The sequence below is a fragment of the Chlorocebus sabaeus genome, chromosome 25, assembly GCF_047675955.1.
Source record: "Chlorocebus sabaeus isolate Y175 chromosome 25, mChlSab1.0.hap1, whole genome shotgun sequence".
NCBI classification, from domain to species: domain Eukaryota; kingdom Metazoa; phylum Chordata; class Mammalia; order Primates; family Cercopithecidae; genus Chlorocebus; species Chlorocebus sabaeus.
Window position 1 is genome coordinate 47,007,596 of NC_132928.1, and position 21,301 is coordinate 47,028,896.

The 21,301-nt window shown below is 40.1% G+C and overlaps 1 long non-coding RNA gene across 1 annotated transcript; it reads right to left on the minus strand.

Moving 5' to 3' along the window:
• Positions 1 to 17,871: 17,871 nt before the first annotated feature.
• LOC119619629 (uncharacterized) lies at positions 17,872 to 19,655 on the minus strand. Its single transcript, XR_005236127.1, has 2 exons — positions 19,537 to 19,655; positions 17,872 to 18,099 (listed from the first exon to the last, which is right to left on the minus strand). It is a non-coding gene; the product is annotated as an uncharacterized lncRNA (long non-coding RNA).
• Positions 19,656 to 21,301: the final 1,646 nt, after the last annotated feature.

A 21,301-nucleotide genomic window follows, 5' to 3' on the forward strand; every position in this document is an offset into this window, starting at 1 on the left:
ATTAACTTCCTGGGATATTGAGCATGGCATATCATTTCTTATTTAACACACTTGAATATTAAAAACACAGGACAAATAATCTTGCTGCAAAATTGGGTTAAGATTTAATTAACAGAAAAAACTATAACACATGTACCAGACACTATGAGTTACTGCCTATGAACACAGCATTTGAATATCTGAGTATCCTCTGTTGTGAAATCCATTCGCTTCACTCACAGCCTTTGCCATTTAAATGCTTTTTCAGAGCAGACTGTGAAACCATGAAGTGCACTTGCTTCTGTATTCAGGTTTCCTATATGTTCCTTACATTAGGAACAATATACGGTCTTTTAAGTTCCTACAGTGACCATTTAACTTGGTTGCATTAAGCTGTGATGGCTTTGCTTTGTGATTTCTGGAAAGCCATAATACCATTTGGCTGTTTAGCCTGGACTCTACCTGAGGCATGTGCCACAAGAAATCATCTTCAAAGTTGCCAGGATGAAGGACTCTTGATTCTTTTTCACTGTGGCTGTCATCTTGCTTTTATCTTCAAAGAATCCTCCAGGAGCTTCTACTCAATTAGCTTTTCTTTGTCCTTCTATAGCATGCCCTTATTTGTCAATCGGTACCAACATAATATATAACATTCAGTTTCTGATAATAAAATTATTTCTAGCTCAGATGCTTCATAATGATCACTATTACTCTTAAGTTTTCTGCCCCTCAAATAAGTCTGAGAACCCCTTTGTTGAAGCCATATCCTCTCTTGAGACATTGTGGCCAAAGGATTTAAATTCTATTGATGAAATGTTAACATTGGCCAGCAGGAGAAAGAATTTGGAATGAATGGTATGAGTCTTTTTCAAGCTCTTAAAATTCTACCATCTACTTGTTTCCTTATTTGCTCCTTGCTCATTTATTCATTCAACAAATATTTATTTAGTACTTACTGTTGGACAAGCTCTGTTTCAGGAACTGGAAGTGTAGCAGCCTGGAAAAGGATTCAGAGCATTAAGGGCAACCTAGTACTGCTACCGTGGGGTGTGTGTTTGTGTGAGAGAGAGAGAATGAGAGAGAGAGAGAGAAAGAGAGAGAGAGCTTACTCTGCTGACATTATAGCAAAATTCCCCAAATTTTTTTGAAGATGAAATTAATAGTTTTCACAGAACGCCAGTTAACATCCTGGAAGAGTAGTCTGGGAAAGCACCCAGTCAGTCACTAATGCTGGTTCTTTCTAAAGTCGTCATTATCTATCCCTTTTTACTCCCACTGCTAATAACCTAGTCCTAGTCCCAACACTTCCTGGCTCATACCCAGGTCATTGCAGTAATTTTCCCACTGGTCTTCCAGTCTCAGTCTCTCTCACTGTGATCTATCCTTCATACTGTACTAACACTGGCAGTCTTTTGTTGAGCAATCTGTTTCAGTTGGAACCAAGGCTTGGAGAGATTAGCTGCCACTAACAAGGTCACCTAAGTAATAAGTGGCAGTGATGAGAATTCTATTATACTGGTGTTTTTCAAACTGTGATCTGTAGAACCCTGAAGTCCAAGCACATTCTCAAGTACTCTGAGGATTTCTAAATTTTGTGTTTTCATTTAAATCATAGTCCATTAACGGAGAGAATATTCTAAACCATCTAAATGACCTCTCATTGTTGAGAATTGGGATGCAATTTCTGTGTGTGTGTTTGTGCTTATTGTAATGTTGAGACCAAGTAATGTGATATTAGTTGGGATGGGCTTCTGAGAAAAAAAGTAGATTGAGGATTTTTTCAGCAGTGATTTCAAGAATCTTGATCTAGAAGAAGACTTTTTCATCTCTTCTAGTTCAAAGGAAATTTTTCATTATAATTGGTGGTTTTACTCTATTTCTTTGGGGTAGGATGAGCATAGATGGGTGATAAAAGTCTTGGGAACAGGTAAAGGGGAATCATTTTACTGTATCAGGTAAGCAAGAAATAGGATATAATCCATCTGTCAATTGCAGTCAACCAACAAGCAGCACACTGGAAAAATCAGAAGTAAGAGTGTGAAGCCAAGTCACTTTTCATAGCTAAGTTTGTGAGGGCTAAAGGTGCAGGATTATTGGGCTAAATTTCTATCTAGATTCTCCAGTGACTGCAGACGCTTTTCTGAGCATTGGAGAGTTGCCAGGTGGGGATCCAATTAGTGCCTATGCTTGGGAATAAAACGGCTATTAAAGATCCTGAGAGTTTTTAGGGACAGGTTATGGGTGAGAACAGGAGGATAGAATGCAGATCAGATAAACTCTTTTCTTTAGAAATCTGCCATTGGTGGATCTCTCTGCAGCAGGGAGAAGTGAAGATTTCTCTAACCCTTTAGTCTTTCAGTGCCATGCAGTGATTTTCAAATGTGGGCCAGGAGATGTGTTATATCAGAATTGTTAACAGTGCTGGTTAAAAATACAGTTTTCTGGAGCTGGATCAGAATCTCAGAATTTCTGGGAATAAGACCGGTCAGTTGTAATGTTCCATAAAATTCTTAAGCATGTAAAAAATTGAATCTACTAGTCTAGGGACTTTTTCTGCAAGGTAGGGTGCAAATTGCTGAAAAGGACTCTAAATTTCTTTTTTTTTTTTTTTTTGAGATGCAGTCTTGCTCTTGTCATCCAAGCTGGAGTGCAGTGGCGGGATCTTGGCTCACTGCAACCTCCACCTCCTGGGTTCAAGCAATTCTCCTTCCTCGGCTTCCCAAGTAGTTGGGATTACAGGCACCTGCCACCATGCCCAGCTATTTTTTGTATTTTTAGTAGAGATGTGGTTTTGCCATGTTAGCCAGGCTGATCTTGAACTCCTGACCTCAGGTGATCTGCCTGCCTCGGCCTCCCAAAGTGCTGGGATTATAGGCGTGAGCCACTGCCCCCAGACAAATTTTTTTTTCTTAAACCCAGCCAAACTCTGCCAGAAAAGGTGATTGCCTATTAGTGTGATAGGGTGTGCATGTTTTAAAATTTACTACTGCATTGCATGGGCTAAAGTGTGGTTTTACTCAACTGATCCTTCTTGGAAGTATAAATCTCCCTAGGAGAGATAATGTACTAACTCCCTGCAAGTTAGAGTGAATGAGTTTCTTATGGATAGCAGAAGGGAGTCAGGGCTCCTTGGTGGAGTCAGGGTTGAAGATATTGGAAGAATGCTCAAATTAAGAAAAAGACATTAAAAGGAAGGTTAGGGAAGTGAATTTCAAACTTCTTGGACTTGCCATTTGCTCCTGCCTCTAAGGCCCTTTGCTTATTATCCCCATCATCTTTTCTAAACCTGACCCTTACATGCCTGAAGTTAGGGAAACTTTTTTCTTCACCAGCCCTTTTTAGATGTGTTTGGAATTTTGCCTAAACATGGTCTGCCAAGCGTGGCCTATGTTATTTTTAGTATCTCCTTTGCATATGTGCCCTGAGGAAGTGGGATCCTCCGTTCGTTCTTTCTTCTGATGAATATTTGATTGGCAACCTTAAAATTTTTCTTTGTGTTTAAATTATAAACTCACTGCAAGCACAAGGCACCTTTCAGAGTCTTTTAAACTACATGTCAATATGTGTTCTTGTAGAGCTATAATTACCTATTATTTCGTAGCTTTCTGAATTAAATATTCATTAAACAAAAGCTGAAAATGGTATTAAATCTATACAAGATTTTTAATGTGCAAAAATTACTAATCAGTATATTAATATACCTTCATCAAGGTTCACTTAGGTAGCAAGGAAGGACCCTATATTTTTTAATAATGCTTTGTTTTTTAAAGTCATTCACATTTACAGAACAATGCACATTTTCACAGAATTCTGACTTATTATGTGACTAAGGGAGTTACTAAATGTAAATGAGAAATAATTTCACTGTACTGTCTTTGAAGAAAGGATGATTTTTAAATAAAAATGGGTTTCCCACTTTTGCCAATAATCAGAGTTAACATCACTAGTGAAAGGGATATCTACATTGCATAGATATGGGCAGAAGAGCTGCCCTCTGATTCTAGGAGCATGGAAGACGCCCATCAGAATTCACCAGTGCAGACCATTCCCATTCATCCTGAGGTATGCTGGGGTGAAGAGAGTTGAAGTTACTCACAAGCCAGCACTTTTACCATCCATTCAGACCTACATATCCTAAGAAAAGAATATCTCTAATACAATCAACCATTTCATTAAAATCTTTTTATCCAGCTAATACATGAAACTTGAATTTTAAAAAGGATTATGGAGAAAGCCTTGTAAAAGAAGCAGGTTGTCTTGTCTTACTCCATTTCCACTGGGCAGAGGCAACTACCTTTTTATTTGATTGTACTGTTGAAGTTCTGGGGTACCTGTACAGGACGTGCAGGTTTGTGACACAGGTAAATGTGTGTCACGGTGGTTTGCTGCACCTGTCAACCCATTACCTAGGTGTTAAGCCCAGCATGCATTAGCAGAGACAACCATCTTTAAGTGACAATGTTTTTAGGGTTTTGGTAGTTACCTTTCTATTTCTAAATAGTACACTTGTCCTGCTAATTTTTGACTGATAACTTTAGGATATTATCTGTTGATTCTCTCCTGTCAAATATGAGTATTGCACTATTCTTGCCCACTTCTCCTTCTAAGTTTTAATGCAATTATTGTTAGTTCTTCTGTTGATTTCCTCTGTTGAACCTTTAAAGAATGTATTGTGCTATTTGGATTTGTTGTAGATATTGGAGTATCAGAATATTAGGCTATTCAAATATAGGTAAGTTTTATTCTAGATGTAACTTGGAATTAAAAAATCCTTTTGTGTGTTTTATTCAGTTAAACGTCTTAGTCAAATGAAGTGTAAATGTGCATTTGTTATTGTAAGAGTAAAATCCTACAATAATTAACATGATTGTGAAACTATTCATTTTATATATAAAATTACTATGAACTTTTGAATAATAAATAGGGAAAGAATGCAGATTAATATGCATAATGAGAGAATACATTGAGTAGATTACTTTAGAAAAAAACCCTATACTTTAGAGCCTAAAATATTTATAACATTAAATTAATTATAACAAAAAGAAAAAACAGAATAGATGACATAATTATAATCTTTATAGAATTATTTGGTGTTCTAAAATGCACAACATTAAGCAAAGTAACCTTTAGGAACTGCTTTTAGTTATCTAATTCCATTTAGGTTATGAGTTGTTCAAGAAAAGGTTCTATTTTTCCAAATTCTTCACATTTTATGCAAATGATTAAAGAGCAGAATGTCAATTTTACTCCCTTGAAATGTCACGAAGAGAAAAACTCCAAATCATAAAAAACAAAAGTCATCATGAATTGTCTTCATTCCAGACATATTATTAGCCAATACTTAAATTACACTTATTATGAGCCAGGCACTGTTCTACATGTTCTTTCTATGTTAACCCATTTACTTCTCCCAACAGTTCCATGAGGTCTGGCCATTATCAGCTCGTTCTACAGATGAAGAGCTAAGGTACAGAAAGGTTAAGTTATTTGTCCAAGGTCACATGGCTAGTAAGTGGTAGTGCAGGATTTGAAGCCAGGAGGTCTGACTTGAGTCCACGATCTTAACCATGGTATGATTTCTTATATGAGATATGTCTAGAAAATGCTTAGGTGGAGTTCCTGACTTGTGGGAAGGAACCATTAAAAGTTCTTATCATCGGTTGCTGGAATGGGATGGGGAATGTTGGAATGAGAGAGGGAGGAGCCGGTAAGTTATTCATCTCTCACTGTCCCAACCTCTGGAGGGTGTACATGACCCCAGGAGGTGAAGAAGCCTGCTGCAGCCAGGAGGGTCCATGATAAAAAAAAGTCTATATCAAATACCTCAGGCCTGTAATGGCTACAGGGCCCTTTGAGGCAAGGGACCTGCTGCAATGCACAGGCTGCTATGGCTGGCTTCCATCATGGGTTTTCCTTCTCACTTCGTAAGACTATCCATGAAGACGGCTGCAACATTCTAGTTTTATTAAGTCGTGCATTACTTTCTAGCTTTGCTTGGGAGAACTGTGGTGGCACAGAAATGACAGTGGAGTGGCATCCTTTTTTTTTTTTGAGACAGAGTCTCACTTTTGTTACCTAGGCTGGAGTGCAGTGGCGTGATCTCAGTTCACCACAACCTCCGCCTCTTGGGTTCAAGCGATTCTCCTGCCTCAGACTTCTGAGTAGCTGGGATTATAAGCATTCATCACCACGCCTGGCTAATTTTAGTAAAGATAGAGTTTTCTTTCAGTAAAGATAGAGTTTCTCCAGGTTGGTCAGGCTGGTCTCGAGGCCTCCCAAAGTATTGGGATTACAAGCGTGAGCCACCGCCGCTGGCCGTGGCATGGCATCTTATCAGAGCATGGAGATTGAGACTAGGGAGTCACTGCATGGACCTATCTTTACTCCTACAGGAAAGAGGGTTAACCAGGGCCACTTAGAGGATACTTGAAAACATTCTACAGAGAAAAGCTTAGTAAATATCAAAGGAGTTTTCTTTAAAACATGGAAGTTTTGGAAACCTGAGGTTTTTTTTTTGTTTTTTTTGTTTTTTGAGATTAGCATCACATAGGCACAAATGAAATTCTTTTCCAAAAGCAATCAGTGCTAGTTTACTGCAATTAACTAAGAACTGCAAACTTGCTGCTGAGAAGACACTGAGTAGGAGTCCTGGGCCCAGATGTTAAAGATCCAGAGGAAATTTAAGCAGTGCTAATAGTAGTTGTGGAAGCTGAGACAGCTGCTTTACTTGTGCCTAAGTGTTCATCATTTATTAACTATCTTCTCTATACTGCACCCTTTAAAATGTGTGCAAATGTTATTCATGAATTGTTTAACATTAACATTTTGTGATTTTAATGGGGTGATGCTTGGTTTATTTAGGCCCAATTAATATATCTTTCTTTTGCCTGTAACTAGGGGAAGCCTGGCTGGTTCAATCACACGCCGTGACTTCAGACACTGCTGTGTGGCTGAGCCCACCAGAATTCCAGACAGAATCTAGTAGGAAACACACCACTTCTTGAATACCAAAAATACCAGCCTTACAAACGCAGACTTATGAAATGGTGGCAAGTAGCACCAAGTTTCATTTATAAGTCCTTCTCCCCACTCCTAGAGCTCAGGGACTACCCAGCACCTCTTACGGCTCCTCATAGGAAGTGACTCTTGGATTTCTGGCCCATCACTCATCCTCATTCCTGTCTCTATGTCCCCCTCTCGTGTGTTCTTTCTCAGGATCCTGCTGGATGGCCAGCTGGCTTTGCTAATTTTGAAAGTGTGGGAAAGGTTCAGATGCTCTTGATGGTCTAAGAAGCGTACGCAGAAACATGAAGACACACCCAGTCTGAGTCCACAGGAAGTGGGAAGCAGTCCCGCAGGGAGCATTGTGAGCATCTGCTGTATTTAGGGGTCTGTTTTAACAAGTAACTTCATGGCACACTTCTATAATGTTAAACAAAATTATTGGGGTTGGGGGAGCATTGTTTTGTACTAAACTTGTGTATTAGGCTCTAACAGATCAGAAAAACCAAAATGGAGTCCCTCATGCTACATGGCATGTGGTAATCAAACTGAAACTTTAAGGGAGCCAATAGATCCCAAAACAGACCATTTTTTTTTCTCCTCAAAACAAGAGATTCCAGCATAATAAGGAAGTCCCCTCGGCTCTAACCTTTACAAAAAGGTAACCTGAAGTAACCTGATGTTAACCCGTCAGACTTTTCTCTATTGTTCATTTTCCTTATTCCCACCTTATAAAACTCACTGTTAGGCTATTTCCCAGTGAAATTTGAGACCAGATATGTCCACTTACAACAGTGACAGAATGATATCAATGCCTAAAGCTTTGGTCAACCTCTTCAAATTGTTAAATTAAGTTTAGCCTAGGCCGGGCGCGGTGGCTCATGCCTGTAATCCCAGCACTTTGGGAGGCCGAGGTGGGTTGATCATCTGAGGTCAGGAGTTCGAGACCAGCCTGACCAACATGGTGAAACCCTGTCTCTTCTAAAAATACAAAAACTAGCCGGGCATGGTGGCAGGTGCCTGTAATTCCAGCTACTTGGGAGGCTGAGGCAGGAGAATCTCTTGAACCCAGGAGGCGGAGGTTGCAGTGAGCCGAGATGGAACCACTGCACTCCGGCCTGGGTAACAGAGCAAGACTCCGTCTCAAAAAATATAAAATAAAATAAAATAAATAAAAAATAAAAATTTAACTTAAAGCCTCCTCCTTACATATTTTTAAGTTTGGCCTAAAGGCTTTTCTGTGCATAGTGAACTGTAACCTAACTGGATGTGTAAACAGGCTGTAACCTACTCTTAAAACAAGTAGCTGAGTCAGCCAATCACAGCAGCCAAGTTTTGGCCAATCACAGATGGCCAACTATCCAACCCACGCTCAAATAAGGCAAAGGCCCAGTTGTTTCTATACCTTACTGTGTCTTCTGTATGTTGTTTTCCTTTTTCTGTGCATGAATTTTATCTGTATTAGTCAGGGTTCTCTAGAAGGACAGAACTAGTAGGAGATATATATATATATATATATAAGGATATAGGCTATATATAGGATATAGATATAGGTATATATCTATATCTTTTTATATATATATCTCTTTCTCTCTCCAGTCTAGGCTTTCATGTTTTTCTGCTTACTTTATATTTATATTCTGGCCCTGATGGCAGCTGATTCTATGATGCCCACCCAGATTGAGGGTGGGTCTGCTTTTCCCAGCCCACTGACTCAAATGTTAATCTCCTTTGCCAACATCCTCACAGACACACCCAGGATCAGTACTTTGCATCCTTCAATCCAATCAAGTTGACACTCAGTGTTAACCATCACATTATCCAACCACGTGGCAGTCCTGGAGCTGCTCTGAACCTATTCCGGTTTTGGGGGCTGCCCAATTTTTGAATTGTTCCTTGCTCAATTAAACTCTGTTAACTTATTTAAAGTGTTTCTTTTAACAATACTTTTAAAATTAGAGTCATCACTGATTCTAAGTAAAATACAGTTTAATCTGGAATTAAGGCATACAAAGGAACAATTTAGATGCACTTAAAAAATTGCTGCCGTGATGTATTGAGCTGCATTATTTTTGTGTAGGCAGCCTCCAAGATGACCCCGAAGGACGTGGGCTTCCTGGTTTTAGACCCTTGCATAGTCTCCTCCTATGTTGTTCTTGAGTTGGTCTGTGGGACCAACAGCAGCATACAGCACAAGTAACACATCATTTTTCAGATTAGATTTAGTACGATGGCAGTTTCTGTCTTGAGCACACTCTTCCATTTTTGCTAGTTTGTTCTCTCTTTCTTTCTGTGTCTCTCTCTTAAATCACGGCTGTGGGAGAAGCCAGCTTCTGTGTCATAGAGAAACTCAGCAGCCTGTGGAGCCAGGCCCGTGTAGTGAGGAGCTGAGGCCTCGCGCCAACAGCCAGAGAGGATCCCAGGCAGCCAGCAACTTCATGAGTGAGTTTGAAAGCCGATTCTCCAACCCTAGTTGAGCCTTGAGGTGACTGCAGTCCTCACTGACAGCTGGACTGTGATTTGGGGAAACTCAGAGCCAGAACCATCCTGCTAAGCCATTCCCGGACTCCTCAGAAATTGTGATGTGAAATAACACTTTTTAATTTTTAGATGCCAAGTTTGAGGTATATAATTGGTTGATTAGTGTCCCCCGAAGCCCAGACCATCAATATGTGACCTTATTTGGAAATAGTGTCTTTGAAGATGTAATTAGTTAAGATGAGGCCATACTGGAGTAGGTTGAGCTCTTAATCCAGTCATCTTTATAAACAGAGAGGACACATAGAGATGCAGGCAAGAAGGCCACATGATGACAGAGGCGGAGATGGGAGGGATATGCAGCTGCAAGCCAAGTAACCCCAAGGACTGCTGGGAGCCACCATATGCATAGAAAGAGCCAAGAGGTACATAGAAAGAGCCACCAGGCACAGGGAAAGAGCCAAAGAGAGATTTTTCTCCAGAGTCCTCAGGAGGGAGCTTGGTGGGCTGACACCTTGGTTGCAGGCTTCTGGTCTCCAGAATTGAGGGATAATACATTTCTGTTGTTCTGAGTCGCCCCCCCACCTTTTTTTTTTTTTTTTTTTTTTTTTGGTAATTTGCTATGGCAGCCCCGAGAAACTCATACAGAGCAATCTGTGAGGCAGCAATGGATAACAAATACAATTAGGTGACCAAATTACTCTTTTACAATATTCATTGACTTCTCGATGACTACATATGTGAAAAAAAAAAAAAAAAAACTTGTTTCTTCAGGACACTTTTTCTTTTTCCTCTTTTTTTTTTTGGCAATTTTGCAAAATTTCCTCTGGAACTACCTTCTTCATCAGGACAAGAGGAATCAGATATGCTAAGATATAATATGTCCCAAGTTGTGTAAAGCACACTGCTTCATACACAGAACCTGCGGTGCTACAGCTCTATGTCCTGAAACACAGTAATTCTGATATGTTTGATTTTGCCGATCTCTATCATAGAAGGGGAAAGAAGTACTGTGGTACTTTTATAATTGTGTGCACTGTGATAGGGAGTGTACATTTTGACTAGACATCAACAATACCAAATTATCTGCTAGGAATTGTACATATATGTGATTGGAAGAATTTTCCAAAGACTAGCTTCTGACTGTGTAGGCTTCAAACCTCATTTCTCCTCTGCTACACACATGCTTCCAGTGCTGCTCATTTTCATGTCATGATATGAACTCTGACCTTTCATCTTTGTGTTGTAAAGCTGAATGAGTCAGCACAGTGGGCGACAGTAGTGTTCCTGGAAGCCATCCCTACACCAGGATGGCTAAAAATGACTTAGTATACGTAAAAGTGACCGATAGATACATAGAAAAGCTCAAAGTCAATATCCCTGGCTCCACGTACCCTTAGCAGATCCCTGAGATGCCCTTTCCCTGGGAAAGCAGCACTCTCTTTTCTTCAGAATTATTGGCTCTAGGATGATGGAAGCACACTGCTGCCAGTGGCCATTTCTGTCACACTGTGAAGAAATTTTGCCGAGAACAAAGCATACCCAAGAAACGCAGAATTAAGGTAAATATTTTGAGAGAGTGAGATTAATTTCTAATGACGTCCTTAGATTGTTGTGACTGGCCAAATTTAGTTTTCCAGTGACATGAGCCAATGCATTTCCCCTCTCCTGTTTTTGTTTAATTCACCTTGAATGGTCTGTCTGTTCTGCGTTTTTCACTGTGGCATCCCAATTCCTAGAACCTGGGACATGATAGGCACTAAATAAATATTTATCGAGTGAATGAATATATTGGGGGTCCTGTCATGTTAAAGCAAAGAAGACCTTTATCAGACTAAAAAAGACTAAATCAGGGAGATTAAAATCATATATATATATTATATATACACACATATATGTATAATTATACACACATACACGCACACACACACACACACACACAGATGTATAATTATAATCAAGAATTGAAGTGCTGCAGACCAAGTGCTGGAGGAAGGATATTGATGAGCACACATGGGTAAACAGAGAGGTGGGCATGCTGAGCACATTATAAGCAAAGCCCTAGAGGAAGGAATGCACTGGGTGTGCTCAGAACATGCACCTGCAGTGAACGGTGGGAGTGCATTTCTGAAGGAGGTTAATGGGATGATGCTGAGAAGGCAGAGTTGGCACATCTCTGAGAGCTTTGAATGACAAATTGAAGAACTTGGAATTTATTTGGTAGCCAGTGGGGAATGAATGGATTATTTTGAGCAGAGAAGTGAGATATTATCCCTTCCATAGATGGTTTCATTTTAACAGAAAATCCAAAGCTTCTACTTAAAAGGTTATACTCGTGCATAGTAGGCATCTGGGGTCATAAAGCAGGGTTGGTGAAGATTTTTATGAGAGAACTTTTAAATGACACCATGTAGTCCACTGCTATCTTATGACTAGTCATTTTCTTATGAAAATCTGCAGTTAAATTCAATCATTTCTCAAAAACCTATTTGCAACTTTTGCTACTCAAAAATAGAACTGTAAGCTCTGAGGGAGGTAGAAGAAAGAAAAACAAAACAAAACAAACAAACAAACAAGAAAAGACTTTAAAATCTTCAGGCCAATTTTATCTTTTGGAAAAATTCAAAATAATGAATAAAATAAGATAAGTTTTCAGCAATTACAAAGTGATCAGATGATTTAGAAGAGAATCATCTAAACATATTTCTGAAGAAGCAGAAATTATGTGAATAACTCAGAAACGAAGGCCAATTAGGTAAACTGGTTGGAGGTTAGTGTAAGTAAAACTGATTAGATTAGAAGAAATAGGGTATGGACAAATCAGAGAGATTGGAGGAAAAAAATGATAATTTCATAAGGAATCCGAGTTACAGTGTGTAACATATTTCGCCTTTAACTAACAAAAGTGACTATAAATGTTATAAACATACCACGTTTATTTTGGTTGCTCTGCAACAGTGTTTTTCTTTTCCTTTCTCCCCAGTCTATGTAAATGAAAAATAGTCAGGTGTGGTGGCTCATGCCTATAATCATAGCGCTTTGGGAGGCCAAGGCAGGAGGATCATTGAGCCCAGGAGTTCGAGAACAGCCTGGGCAATATAGTGAGACCTCATCTCTATAGGAAGATAGGGGGAAGTGGGGTGCAGTGGTATGTGCCTGTAGCCTCAGCTACTCAGGAGGCTGAGGTGTGAGGATCGCATGAACCTGGTAAGTCAAGATTGCACCACGGGGTGACAGAGAGAGAACCTGTCTTGAAAAAAAAAAAAAAGAAGAAGAAAGAAAGAAAGAAAAAGAAAAAGAAAAATAGAGTTTTCCTTTTGATTCTGAAAATTTTCAAACAAAATTAATGTTTCTACTCTTTACGTATCCTATTTTTCCTACGTTTATATGAATTTTCTTCTTTTCTTGTGGTATCATTTGTAAAGGATACTTATACATTTTTGGAAAGAGTCTAACGTTTTTTCTCCTCTCACTTAAGACTGCTTTTCTGATTTTGTTTTCTGTGATAGAGGAAGAATGAGTGTGAGCATTAACACTCCCTTCCCAGAAGGAAGGCTACTCTGTGCTGCGCAGCTCCTGGCCTTTGTGCATAGAGAAGACATGAGACTAGGCCTAATAGTGGGATACCTGGGACAGAAGGGGAATGAGCTGTTGGGACAAGAAAGAAACCGGGGAAATATGGGAAGATTTCAGTCACTTGTGGTGGTAGTTGGGGGGTAAGCATGCCTTTCAAAAGCAATTTTTATAAACTGTTTATTTGGGAAAAAGGTGTCACATCAACCTCTGAATCCCTTTGACATTTCCATTAAAATGTCCCATTTCCATCTGATGCTATTACAGTGAGATTTGTGAATGTACATATGTTTGCCTAACTTGTCAATGTGTTGAGATTGGATTCGAGGTGAGAGGAGAAGCTCTTAAGATGACCCAGTTTTTTGTTTTTGTTTTTTTTTTCTGTAAAGCACGCCATATCACAGCAATTAAAACTATAAAAAGAAGAGGGTTAAGACAACAGTGTTCTGTTCTCTGGTCCCTCTTCCATTTTTCTCATACTGTTCTAGGGCTCTAGATTCCATGTTGCTTAACGTGTGCTTATTAACCTGTCCTCTCAGCTGTCATGTGGAGTCTGCCAATTTTCTCTTTTCGAGTCAGCTTAGATGATGTCACTGAGGTCACTGCAGTATCATGGCCCCCATCATGCCGGAGATGTCCACTCGAGGCTCCACTGCTGGCATCTGCCCGGCTGCTTCAGGAAGTGCGATGCCAGGTGTGGGTCTTGCTGCCACTGCCTTGTGGAGGTGTTTCTAATGCCTCTGAAAATACCATGGTGCCGTCCACATTCGACAACATCTTTGGGATTTCCCCTTCCAGATGTAGATGTAGGTTGTCTACTGTTCCAACTACTGAATCAATTCTGTTTCTTTTTGGGTTCTGCTTTAGTTCTGTCTCTCCAGGACTCAGATGTAAGTCTGTGGTTGTAGGACCTGCTGGAAGGCAGAGCCTGGCTTGCCTCAAAATATTCCTTCACACTGGCTTGTCTGGGACCTTTCCTAGATATTCCAGCTCTCTCTTACTTTTGGACATGCTCTGTCCCAGGACAGAGGTGCTTTGGCCCCACCATCTGAGGTTGTCACACCCTTGGTCATGCTTCAACTTGTCTACATCTCAGCACAGACTTAGGTCCTCAAGGTAAGAGTCCAGCTACATGGACAACAGTTTTCATAGTCCTTTCATATGTATATTCTCCTTTGATGCAATATTAATGAGTATACCATTAGGATAATTGGGTCACTGTCTTATACTTAGTAAAAATTTCAGCTTGGAAAAAGAGATGAGCTTGTCTCTGTTATTTAAATATCCATTTATTTATTTCTTCATTCATTCAACATGTTTAATTATTAACTACTGTATGCCAAAGATGGTTCTAGGGATTGAGGACATACCAGTGACCAAGACAGACAAACTTAGTCTCTTCTTGGAGTTTACTTCTTATGGGAGAGGCAGACCATTAGCAAGTAAACTGACATTGTAATTTTAGAAGGTGTTAGGTTCCCTGAACAAAACACAACAGGGGAGGGAACCAAGGTTGACAGTGGGCACAGGATAGGGGCACTCTTTCAGATAGGGACAACCACTAGGGCAGGCCTTGCTGAGACTCTGAAACACCAGAATTTTTGTTATTTTAATTGCAGGTAAGTCCTTTCCAGAGTTTCATTGACGAAATGAGCTGAAATGATGACATAATGAAATCATCTGTGTGCTGAGGTTAGCTGTGTCTGCGTATCTCAACAATTTCAGGTGAAAATCATTGGCATGTAAAAGGAAGGAGATCCTCTGTTAGTTTCAGGAAGAAAAATGAGTCTGACTCTTTTCCATAGGAAAGTGATTGATGGTTCCAGGAGCCTCTTCTTTCCCTCTTGTTCCTCCAGCCTCAGCCTCAGTTTTCTCCTTCTGTTGAGGTTGCAGATAAGGATGGTTTTCACTTTCTTATAACAGGAGGTAGTGTGGTTTTCATTTAACTGCATACACTTACAATGCAGCAGGTTATTTGCATAAAAATGTACCAGGCATTTCTCAGACCTTGTTTAGACTTCCTAAGTATTCTGCAAAGCTCTGGTTTTACAGATGAGTGTCCAAGATCACAGAGCTGGTAATAGTAATGAGAGCCACTCATATTGACTGGCTACCATGTGCCAGGGATAGGGTAAAGTATTTTACCATATACTTCCCCCAAATTTCCTGTCAGACAAGAATTAGTATGTTCATTATACCTTGGGGGAAGTTGAAATTGGACAGATGAAAAGACTTAGCCAAGTCATACAGTAGGAAGCCTGATTTTCTGCCTGATCCCAAAGTGCACTCACTTGCCATTAAATTGTGATCATTGTCAAGGTGAATCTAGGTGGTGGCATTTGTATTTGACCTTGGATGATGATCCGAAGCACAGAAAAGCGGCAGGGCCAGAATTCAAACTCAGGTCCCCAAATTGCATCAGAGCTAAGAGTTTGGACTGTGAGAGTTACACAGATCATGGTTTCAACCCAGGCTACAGAACTTACCAGCAGTATGACTATGGGCAATTTCTGTAGCTTTCTGATTCTCGATTTTCTGATCTGTAAATGGGCATAATAGATACCTACCTCAAAGAATCTAATTATCCATTAAATAAATGGATATTTAAATAACAGAGACAAGCTCATCTCTTTTTCCAAGCTGAAATTTTTACTGAGTATAAGACAGTGACCCAATTATCCTAATGGTATACTCATTAATATTTCATCAAAGGAGAGAATACAAATGAAAGGACTATGAAAACTGTTGTCCATGTAGCTAGAATCTTACATTGAGGACATAAGTCCTCAAAGAATCATTTGAGTGATTTAAAAATGTATACACTTGGCCTTCCATGTCTGGGGGTTCCCATATTTGCAGATTCAACCAAGTGTGGATGAAAAATATTCAGAAACAAACAATAAAAAATAGCAATACAACAACAAAAATAATATAAATAAAAATACAGGCCAGGTGTGGTGGCTCACACCTGTAATTCTAGCACTTTGGGAGGCCGAGGTGGGCAGACTGGCTGAGCTTAGAAGTTTAAGACCAGCCTGGGCAACACAGTGAAACACTGTCGCTACTAAAACACAAAATATTAGCCAGACGTGACAGCATGCACCTGTAGTCCCAGCTAATTGGGAGGTTGAGGCAGGAGAATCACTTAAACCCGGGAAGTGGAAGTTGCAGTGGAGCTGTGATCGAGCCACTGCACTCCAGCCTGGGCAACAGAGCGAGACTCTGTCTCTGAAAACGAAACAAAACAAAGCAAAACAAAACAAAACAGTATAACTACTATTTTCATTCCATTTACATTATATTAGGTATTATAAGCAATCTAGAGATGATTTAAAGTACAGGGGAGGATGTGTGTAGGTTATATGCAAATACAATGCCATTTTATACAAGGGACTTGAGTATCCATGGATTTTGGTACGGTGGGAACCTATCCCCCTTGGATATGAAAGAACCTATCCTCCTTGGATATCAAGGATGACTATATTGTGTTTTTAGAGCAATTTTTGGTGCATACAAAGCTCTTAATACATTCCAGGTATTATTGTTCTGTTTCACTGTGACAGACCCTAATATACTAGCCACACTGCTGTTCTTTGCTGAATAAAACCACAATTCTGTATAGCTCTTGGGCATCCAAGACACCTGGCAGGCTTGGCCCCCTCCCCATTGCTGGCAGGTGGGTCATGATTGGTCTAAGTCAGATGTTCCAAAAATGTATTCTCAAGACGAGCAGCATCAATATTATCTGGGAACTTATTCTAAATGCAAAATTTCAGGCCCCACTTGAATAAAAGACTCTGGGGATAGAGCCCCACAATCTGGGTGATGCTGGGTCACTTCTAGGTGACTCTGACATGGGCTAAAGTTAGGAAACTGCTAATCTAAACCAGTACTGATCATCTCATTCCCCTTTCCAATAACTGGGTGAAGCTTAGACACAGGGCTCAATCATGGCCTAGAGGACCTAAGAAGCAGCCAGATGGGGAGTATGGAGCATGCTCAGGTTTTTTGTGCCAATTTAAAGGGGTATGTGAGAGTAACTGCCTTCTTTGCAGGATGCTATTTGTTGTGTATGTGACACCTGGACTACTTCCGTCACTTTGAAACTGAGAGAAAGATGTTTTCTAAGAAAGACAGGGTCTAAAGTTAGAAAATACCCAGGTCTTTGTTGATGCTGCTGAGCTGCTGAATAAGCCAACCTCCAGACTTCCTCTTACATGTTATAATAAATATTATTGATGGGTAAGCCACTTTCAGTGGGTTTTCTTCTTTGTAGCTGAAAGCAAACTCACTGATGTTCCCATACAACAGTTGTCTCTTATGTAAATCAGTGCTCTTTGGAATGTATTATAGAAAGATTATGGCGCATTGAAAATGTGGACTTTAATCACACTAATTATTTATTTTCATTTTCTCTCTGTATTGATGGTGGAGGGGTAATGCATCCATTTCTTTCTTCCTTTGGACTGTGAATGAGCCAAGAAAATGCCAAACATTTGGATGAAGACAGGCTCCGTTTTTCATATGGGTCCAAATGATCTGGATGTTTGGCTTCTGAAAATGAAACATCTGGAGCACAAAGCAATGTTTTTACTTTTCAGTTATATTTTGGTGTTATATAGAAACTGTTATTAAAACCAGGAAGAAAAGATTTATGTAAGAAATGGGATCACTTGAGCGCATCACTGGCAAGCTGCCCTGCCCATATAGCAATTCATTCATTCAATTTTTCTCATTCCAAAGAATTGAATATCTACCATGTGCAGGACATTGTGTGATGGGGATGTAATTATGATTTCACATATAAATATGACTTTATAGACTTAAAGACAGTCTTTGTCTTCCAGGACCATATGGTTTAATGGTGAGCAATTGTTATAATAAAATAAGTTGATATGGTAGAGAGTGGTAAGGTGTTCGTGGGAGCTTGAAGAACAGTGTTTTCATTCATTTAGTTATTCAACGTATATTCATCATGTGTTTAAAGAACCAGATTCTATTTCAGGCTTTGGGTCTACAGTGATAAGCACGGCCAGCAATCATCTCTACTGTCATGGATCTTACAGCCTAATGAGAAAGAAAGACATGAATGTATAAATACACAAATAAATATATTTATAATGATAAATTCAGATAGTTTTATGAAAGAAAGAACAGTGTGCTATCCAAGAGAGTAACTGGGGTGATGTCATTTACTATGGGGGTCAGGAAAAAACTGTCTGAGGATATGACATTTAAGCTGAAACCTGTAGGGTGAGTGGGAGTGAGTGAGATTAAGTTTGGGGGCATGAGTAGGAGGAAAGGTTAGAAAAGTCTTCTTATAGGAAGTGGCATTTGAGATGAGTCTCAAAAGTCAAATTGGCATGGTAGAAAATGTCTATATATGTGCACATGAAGAGGATTGTGAGGAATATATCAAAATGCAAACAATTTTATCTTTGGTATCATGAAAATGTGTACTTCTACTTTTCTTGTTTCTGTTTTATGTACTGTATTTTCTGTGTACTTCTTTTGCAATAAAAAATTACTTTAAAAAGTAACCGTAAAAGAAAAGAGAGATAAATTGGTGTTTTTCAAACAAGAAATGATGGGGTCAGGAATGGGGTGTACATGTATCTGTGGGAGACATAGTATTTCCAGGCAAAGTAAATGGTTTTGGCAACAGCTTGAGCATTTAAATAACTACTAGTTACTAATAGCATCTCACAACTACAGCATGGCAGTGGAGACACTGGAGAGAGGTGAAACAGGAAAGTGGTCCAGAGGTCAATTAAGGCCCTTGTGTCATCAGGAAGGACCTCAGGTTCATCCTGTGGTCAGTGGGGGTAAGGTGATTGGATTTGTATTTTAGAGGCATCCCCCGGTGCCAGTGCAGTCTATGGGACAACTGCAGTCATTTAAGAGAGGCTGGGCGCAGTGGCTCACGCCTGTAATCCCAGCACTTTGGGAGGCTGAGGCAGGCAGATCACTTGAGGTCAGGAGATCTAGAAGAGCCTGGCTAACATGGCGAAACCCCGTCTCCACTAAAAATACAAAAATTAGCTAGGTGTGGTGGCACGTGCCTGTAACCCAGCTACTTGGGAGGCTGAGGCAGGAGAATCGCTTGAACCTGGGGGAGCCAGAGGTTGCAGTAAGCCCAGATTGTGCCACTGCGCTCCAGCCTGGGTGACAGAGTGAGACTCTGTCTCAAAGAAAAAGGAAAAATAAAATAAAATAAACAGAGCAATGTTGTTAACAGCAGGGAAATATTTCTTTTTTAAAACTATAACTATCTTCAAGTGAGCGACCTAAGACTTTTTCTTATTTGGTCGCAGTGGCTCAATTTGGGACAATGGCAACTTGGCCAATTCTTATCTGTGTAGACCACTTTGGCTGACTTGATCGATTTAATTATTAAATTCAAATGATTAATTTGACCAGTCTGATGCCAAACAACTGAGTGGGTGAAATTCTTTTGTTTCAGCCATGTGTTTCAGTGTGCTACAGCCCCAGTCTCCCCTTTACCTGGTCGTCACCATGAGTCCTTTATGGATCTTAAGAGGAAGGCAGCACTATCCTTTTCCCACCTGAGAGATCAGAATGAGGTCATGTCTGCAGAACGATTGATTTCCTCAGACAAAAATACCACTGAAATATAAACTGTCAATATTGTTTGCTCTGATACCAACTTTTTGTGCAGGTTTTAATTTTGTCTGTTTATTGCAACGAAATCTGAGGTCTCCATGACTACAATAGAAGAACAGAAGGAACAGAAGACTTCTGTGTTAGAACATCCTAAATGGTATTGTTTATAATAAAACGTGGGTATTTTGAAGGATGCCCATATTTTTAAAAGGTGTAAATACTGTTCATATGGTGTTCCAAGCCAGAGACATTTTTATGTTCTGGCCGTGGGTGACATGTGAGCACATTGGAAGGATATATCAATAAGGGCTCTAGAAACAGACTAAAAAGATATCTGGATTTTATGGTCAAATTCAGATGGAACGAGATGTGTTTATTAGCCTCTAGGGCAGGGTCTGGGCTCCGTATGACCTGAGTAATCAGGTCAAATGTGGCCATGGATGACATCCAAGTAGTTGTATGAGTTTACATTCTGAATGCCTGAGAAGCTTTACTTCAGGAAAAACTCACATTTTCATGGGCTCTTCATGGATGTGTGGCTAACCTGTTTGGCAGGATTGACACATGATGGTAAGTCCAGCATCCTTTCCCAAGAGGAAGTGAGTGTGTTTGAGGCTTTAGAGTTAGAGCTGAAGTCCAGCCCTTCTCCCTACTATCTGTGTGACTTAGAGTTCTTCATTTGTTAAATGGGGGTAACAAAGTTCACTTTGCAGGGTTATTGTAGGGGAATAAATAAGATATGTATAAGGTTCCTGGCATTTAATAAGCTCTGAAAAATTGTTGCCCCTACTGTTGTTATCATTCATACTCTGAAACAGGACAGAGCTATGCAAGCAACTGCTCAAGAATTTTGATTTCTAAATTCTGCAAATTAGAAGCTCTAGGATGGTGGAAAGCAAAGGAGGAAAACAGAGATTAAAACGGTGGGAAGATCAGGTTAGGGTTTCCTGGTGTCCAAAGTGGTGACATCTCAGGCCCTGTGTAGCATCTGGAGATTTTTTGAACTTAGCCAGTATGTGGGGCCAACATATTCCTGGCTGTCAATGCAGATGCCAAGGCCTTGAGCTCCCGGTAGAAAAAGGTTAGGGTGATGCCAGGGTGCAGCCATATCACTTAGCTGAATGGTTCCACGGTTCAAATCAGGGGTAATGCTGGCTGACCCCAGCCCACTGAGTATCTGTCTCAATATTTGTTGCTGGTATGTGTTCCCAGCCACTTATCAGTCCTCCTTTCCTTCCTCCTGGGTCTTGTCCTAGTCAGGTGCTCTGCTTCTAGTCAGGTACCCAGCTTGTGTCCTATTTTGCTTCCCAGCTTAAGGAGAGCAAATGTTGCAGGTAAAGTATTTGCTGACAAGGTGGGACCTGTGTCAATTTGAAAAGGACTCTTGGAAATCAGAGGAATGACATTTTCATGGCAGAATGATAGACAATGGATCAGTATTTGGGGTCAGGAGGCTCTGGCACTTGTGATTGGGATACATCATGGTGCAGTGGCCACACTGTCTACTCTGAAGGCCACCCTTGCAAGAAATAGTGTTTTCAAGTGTTCCCTGAAAAAGGCAAATGATTAGGGGGGTGGTTCAATACAGAGTTACTGGCTCATCACCTGTTCACTTCCGGTCTGATGCATTTTTGGCTGACAGTGA